Source organism: Procambarus clarkii, chromosome 22, assembly GCF_040958095.1.
Source record: "Procambarus clarkii isolate CNS0578487 chromosome 22, FALCON_Pclarkii_2.0, whole genome shotgun sequence".
NCBI lineage: Eukaryota > Metazoa > Arthropoda > Malacostraca > Decapoda > Cambaridae > Procambarus > Procambarus clarkii.
The window spans coordinates 1,350,557-1,357,492 of record NC_091171.1 but is presented as its reverse complement, the minus strand read 5'-3'; positions in this window follow the sequence as shown (position 1 = coordinate 1,357,492).

Genomic DNA, 6,936 nt, shown 5'->3' with positions numbered 1-6,936 from the left:
CTGGAAGGTAGTTGTGCTTTCTGGGTTCGAGTCCCACTGGTGGGTGTTGTCCAAAGATTGTTTATCTTCACTTGTGGTTTATGCAAGTATAGGCTTATAAGCTGGACACGAGTTCTCTCACATTGACAGTGGCTTGACGAAAAATGCAGACTGACCCCTCACTCATCTGGTGCCTTCGGGAGGTAGAGATGTTTGAGATATATATATCTCGAACTATCTACTTCTTTTGTAAGGTCTGATGGCGTAGTGGGTTAAAGCATACTAGTTATGCCAGCTACTGGAAGGTAGTTGTGCTTTCTGGGTTCGAGTCCCACTGGTGGGTGTTGTCCAAAGATTGTTTATCTTCACTTGTGGTTTATGCAAGTATAGGCTTATAAGCTGGACACGAGTTCTCTCACATTGACAGTGGCTTGACGAAAAATGCAGACTGACCCCTCACTCATCTGGTGCCTTCGGGAGGTAGAGATGTTTGAGATATATATATCTCGAACTATCTACTTCTTTTGTAAGGTCTGATGGCGTAGTGGGTTAAAGCATACTAGTTATGCCAGCTACTGGAAGGTAGTTGTGCTTTCTGGGTTCGAGTCCCACTGGTGGGTGTTGTCCAAAGATTGTTTATCTTCACTTGTGGTTTATGCAAGTATAGGCTTATAAGCTGGACACGAGTTCTCTCACATTGACAGTGGCTTGACGAAAAATGCAGACTGACCCCTCACTCATCTGGTGCCTTCGGGAGGTAGAGATGTTTGAGATATATATATCTCGAACTATCTACTTCTTTTGTAAGGTCTGATGGCGTAGTGGGTTAAAGCATACTAGTTATGCCAGCTACTGGAAGGTAGTTGTGCTTTCTGGGTTCGAGTCCCACTGGTGGGTGTTGTCCAAAGATTGTTTATCTTCACTTGTGGTTTATGCAAGTATAGGCTTATAAGCTGGACACGAGTTCTCTCACATTGACAGTGGCTTGACGAAAAATGCAGACTGACCCCTCACTCATCTGGTGCCTTCGGGAGGTAGAGATGTTTGAGATATATATATCTCGAACTATCTACTTCTTTTGTAAGGTCTGATGGCGTAGTGGGTTAAAGCATACTAGTTATGCCAGCTACTGGAAGGTAGTTGTGCTTTCTGGGTTCGAGTCCCACTGGTGGGTGTTGTCCAAAGATTGTTTATCTTCACTTGTGGTTTATGCAAGTATAGGCTTATAAGCTGGACACGAGTTCTCTCACATTGACAGTGGCTTGACGAAAAATGCAGACTGACCCCTCACTCATCTGGTGCCTTCGGGAGGTAGAGATGTTTGAGATATATATATCTCGAGCTATCTACTTCTTTTGTAAGGTCTGATGGCGTAGTGGGTTAAAGCATACTAGTTATGCCAGCTACTGGAAGGTAGTTGTGCTTTCTGGGTTCGAGTCCCACTGGTGGGTGTTGTCCAAAGATTGTTTATCTTCACTTGTGGTTTATGCAAGTATAGGCTTATAAGCTGGACACGAGTTCTCTCACATTGACAGTGGCTTGACGAAAAATGCAGACTGACCCCTCACTCATCTGGTGCCTTCGGGAGGTAGAGATGTTTGAGATATATATATCTCGAACTATCTACTTCTTTTGTAAGGTCTGATGGTGTAGTGGGTTAAAGCATACTAGTTATGCCAGCTACTGGAAGGTAGTTGTGCTTTCTGGGTTCGAGTCCCACTGGTGGGTGTTGTCCAAAGATTGTTTATCTTCACTTGTGGTTTATGCAAGTATAGGCTTATAAGCTGGACACGAGTTCTCTCACATTGACAGTGGCTTGACGAAAAATGCAGACTGACCCCTCACTCATCTGGTGCCTTCGGGAGGTAGAGATGTTTGAGATATATATATCTCGAACTATCTACTTCTTTTGTAAGGTCTGATGGCGTAGTGGGTTAAAGCATACTAGTTATGCCAGCTACTGGAAGGTAGTTGTGCTTTCTGGGTTCGAGTCCCACTGGTGGGTGTTGTCCAAAGATTGTTTATCTTCACTTGTGGTTTATGCAAGTATAGGCTTATAAGCTGGACACGAGTTCTCTCACATTGACAGTGGCTTGACGAAAAATGCAGACTGACCCCTCACTCATCTGGTGCCTTCGGGAGGTAGAGATGTTTGAGATATATATATCTCGAACTATCTACTTCTTTTGTAAGGTCTGATGGCGTAGTGGGTTAAAGCATACTAGTTATGCCAGCTACTGGAAGGTAGTTGTGCTTTCTGGGTTCGAGTCCCACTGGTGGGTGTTGTCCAAAGATTGTTTATCTTCACTTGTGGTTTATGCAAGTATAGGCTTATAAGCTGGACACGAGTTCTCTCACATTGACAGTGGCTTGACGAAAAATGCAGACTGACCCCTCACTCATCTGGTGCCTTCGGGAGGTAGAGATGTTTGAGATATATATATCTCGAACTATCTACTTCTTTTGTAAGGTCTGATGGCGTAGTGGGTTAAAGCATACTAGTTATGCGAGCTACTGGAAGGTAGTTGTGCTTTCTGGGTTCGAGTCCCACTGGTGGGTGTTGTCCAAAGATTGTTTATCTTCACTTGTGGTTTATGCAAGTATAGGCTTATAAGCTGGACACGAGTTCTCTCACATTGACAGTGGCTTGACGAAAAATGCAGACTGACCCCTCACTCATCTGGTGCCTTCGGGAGGTAGAGATGTTTGAGATATATATATCTCGAACTATCTACTTCTTTTGTAAGGTCTGATGGCGTAGTGGGTTAAAGCATACTAGTTATGCCAGCTACTGGAAGGTAGTTGTGCTTTCTGGGTTCGAGTCCCACTGGTGGGTGTTGTCCAAAGATTGTTTATCTTCACTTGTGGTTTATGCAAGTATAGGCTTATAAGCTGGACACGAGTTCTCTGACATTGACAGTGGCTTGACGAAAAATGCAGACTGACCCCTCACTCATCTGGTGCCTTCGGGAGGTAGAGATGTTTGAGATATATATATCTCGAACTATCTACTTCTTTTGTAAGGTCTGATGGCGTAGTGGGTTAAAGCATACTAGTTATGCCAGCTACTGGAAGGTAGTTGTGCTTTCTGGGTTCGAGTCCCACTGGTGGGTGTTGTCCAAAGATTGTTTATCTTCACTTGTGGTTTATGCAAGTATAGGCTTATAAGCTGGATACGAGTTCTCTCACATTGACAGTGGCTTGACGAAAAATGCAGACTGACCCCTCACTCATCTGGTGCCTTCGGGAGGTAGAGATGTTTGAGATATATATATCTCGAACTATCTACTTCTTTTGTAAGGTCTGATGGCGTAGTGGGTTAAAGCATACTAGTTATGCCAGCTACTGGAAGGTAGTTGTGCTTTCTGGGTTCGAGTCCCACTGGTGGGTGTTGTCCAAAGATTGTTTATCTTCACTTGTGGTTTATGCAAGTATAGGCTTATAAGCTGGACACGAGTTCTCTCACATTGACAGTGGCTTGACGAAAAATGCAGACTGACCCCTCACTCATCTGGTGCCTTCGGGAGGTAGAGATGTTTGAGATATATATATCTCGAACTATCTACTTCTTTTGTAAGGTCTGATGGCGTAGTGGGTTAAAGCATACTAGTTATGCCAGCTACTGGAAGGTAGTTGTGCTTTCTGGGTTCGAGTCCCACTGGTGGGTGTTGTCCAAAGATTGTTTATCTTCACTTGTGGTTTATGCAAGTATAGGCTTATAAGCTGGACACGAGTTCTCTCACATTGACAGTGGCTTGACGAAAAATGCAGACTGACCCCTCACTCATCTGGTGCCTTCGGGAGGTAGAGATGTTTGAGATATATATATCTCGAACTATCTACTTCTTTTGTAAGGTCTGATGGCGTAGTGGGTTAAAGCATACTAGTTATGCCAGCTACTGGAAGGTAGTTGTGCTTTCTGGGTTCGAGTCCCACTGGTGGGTGTTGTCCAAAGATTGTTTATCTTCACTTGTGGTTTATGCAAGTATAGGCTTATAAGCTGGACACGAGTTCTCTCACATTGACAGTGGCTTGACGAAAAATGCAGACTGACCCCTCACTCATCTGGTGCCTTCGGGAGGTAGAGATGTTTGAGATATATATATCTCGAACTATCTACTTCTTTTGTAAGGTCTGATGGCGTAGTGGGTTAAAGCATACTAGTTATGCCAGCTACTGGAAGGTAGTTGTGCTTTCTGGGTTCGAGTCCCACTGGTGGGTGTTGTCCAAAGATTGTTTATCTTCACTTGTGGTTTATGCAAGTATAGGCATATATATATATATATATATATATATATATATATATATATATATATATATATATATATATATATATATATATATATATATATATATGTCGTACCTAGTAGCCAGAACTCACTTCTCAGCCTACTATTCAAGGCCCGATTTGCCTAATAAGCCAAGTTTTCATGAATTAATAGATTTACTATAATTTTTTTCTTATGAAATGCTAAAGCTACCCTTTTCACTATGTTTGAGGTCAATTTTTTTTTATTGGAGTTAAAATTAACGTAGATATATGACCGAACCTAACCAACCCTACCTAACCTAACCTAACCTATATATATAGGTAAGGTTAGGTTAGGTAGCCAAAAAAAGCTAGGTTAGGTTAGGTTAGGTAGGTTAGGTAGACGAAAAAACATTAATTCATGAAAACTTGGCTTATTAGGCAAATCGGGCCTTGCATAGTAGGCTGAGAAGTGAGTTCTGGCTACTAGGTACGACATATATATATATATATATATATATATATATATATATATATATATATATATATATATATATATATATATATATATATATATATATATATATACACCGTGATGTATATATATACATATATACATCACGGAACTATTTACTCTACCCACCATGAGAGTAAGGACAAGACCAGAACATAACGATGCCAACACAGAAGACAATGTCCAACATAACAGGCCAATTACACTGGATTAATCTTTGTATTTAGATAGGAGCTGCCTCGTATAGGCCAATAAGCATTCTGCAGTTACCTGTATGTTTCGCGCCACATTTATCCCTTATGTATCCCCCCATGTTTTCACCTTTATTGTATTATCACCTAACCCAGTGCGGGTATAAAATCAACCAGCATTGTAAGATCTGTTCACTTGAGAATGAACCATGGAGGTTCGAAACGGTGTTGCAAATTGTATAAATAAGTGTAATACACTCTATATTAAATCACTTCTTTTCTTCACCTTAAAAGTACGAAAATGAGTTTTGGAGAACTCCTATTTCAACTAAGCCCTGATGCTAAGAAAATAGTTAGAGGGATAAAAGCCCTAAACCAGAAAATAATAAATACAAAATATGCGGTCGTATTCAATGAAACATGTTTGAAAGAAAACCTGCTGCCAGTATACAGCAATATATATATATATTACAGTCTTGTAAAGCCACTAGCACGCGCAGCGTTTCGGGCAGGTCCTTAATCTAAGAAAATTTTAAGGAGGTAAATACTTGCAAAATTTATAGACAAAAAAATGATAACAGATTACATGGAATGAAAAAAAAAAGATGAGAGAAAATTATAGGTACAGTATATTAAAGCACATAGGTAGCTATGATTGATTGCAATGACATCTTAAAATGGTAGTTGACAACAAATTGGTAGGCACAATACAGCAGAAACAATATAAGATTGATTGCAATGACAGCTTGAATGGTAGTTGACAAAAATTGGTAGTCACAATACAGCATATGGCTAGCACATAAAAGAAGACAGCAATGAACACAATGATAAGGTTGTTTGATATTACATAAAAATTAGGAGAATGGGTAACACTAGGTACAGAGCAAATTTAAAGCTCAGTGTAGGAAACTAAATAGATGAAGTTAGGTACTTTTTGGTTTTGCTTTTAAATAAGGCAAAAGTTTTACAGTTTTTCAATTCACTAGGGAGTGAGTTCCATAGACTAGGTCCCTTAATTTGCATAGAGTGTTTACACAGATTAAGTTTGACCCTGGGGATATCAAAGAGATATTTATTTCTGGTGTGGTGATAATGGGTCCTATTACATCTGTCCAGGGAGAGTTTCAGAGCATGGTTTGCATTTAAGAACAGGGTTTTGTAAATGTAGTTGACACAAGAGAATGTGTGGAGGGAGTTAATATTTAGCAAGTTTAGAGATTTAAACAAGGGAGCTGAGTGTTGTCTGAAAGCAGAGTTAGTTATTATTCTGATAGCAGATTTTTGCTGTGTGATGATGGGCTTAAGGTGGTTTGCAGTGGTAGAACCCCATGCACAGATACCATAATTAAGATAGGGGTAGATTAGTGCATAATATAGTGAGAGGAGAGCAGAGTTAGGAACATAATATCTGATTTTGGAGAGTATACCAACTGTCTTAGAGACTTTCTTAGTTATGTGTTGAATGTGGGTGCTGAAGTTGAGTCTCTTGTCTAGGAATAGGCCAAGAAACTTGCCATCATTTTTATTACTGATGTTAATGTTGTCTATCTGTAGCTGAATTGCATTTGATGATTTGCTTCCAAATAAGATGTAGTAAGTCTTTTCGATGTTTAATGTTAGTTTGTTCGTTGACATCCATAAGTGGACTTTTTTTAATTCATTATTCACAACATTATTTAGTGTATGTGGGTTGAGGTTTGAGTAGATAAGGGTAGTATCGTCAGCAAACAATATAGGTTTGAGAATATTAGAGACTTTAGGCAGATCGTTTATATATATAAGAAATAGAAGAGGTCCTAAGATGCTGCCCTGTGGCACTCCAACGGTAATTGGTAGAGTGGAAGAAGTTGTATCATTGATGGTTACATATTGGTGTCTGTCACTAAGATAGGATCGGATGTAGTCAAGGGCCAGGCCTCGGATTCCATAATGCTGGAGTTTAAGTAAGAGGTAGTTGTGATTAACAGTATCAAAGGCTTTTCTTAGGTCAATGAAGAGTCCAA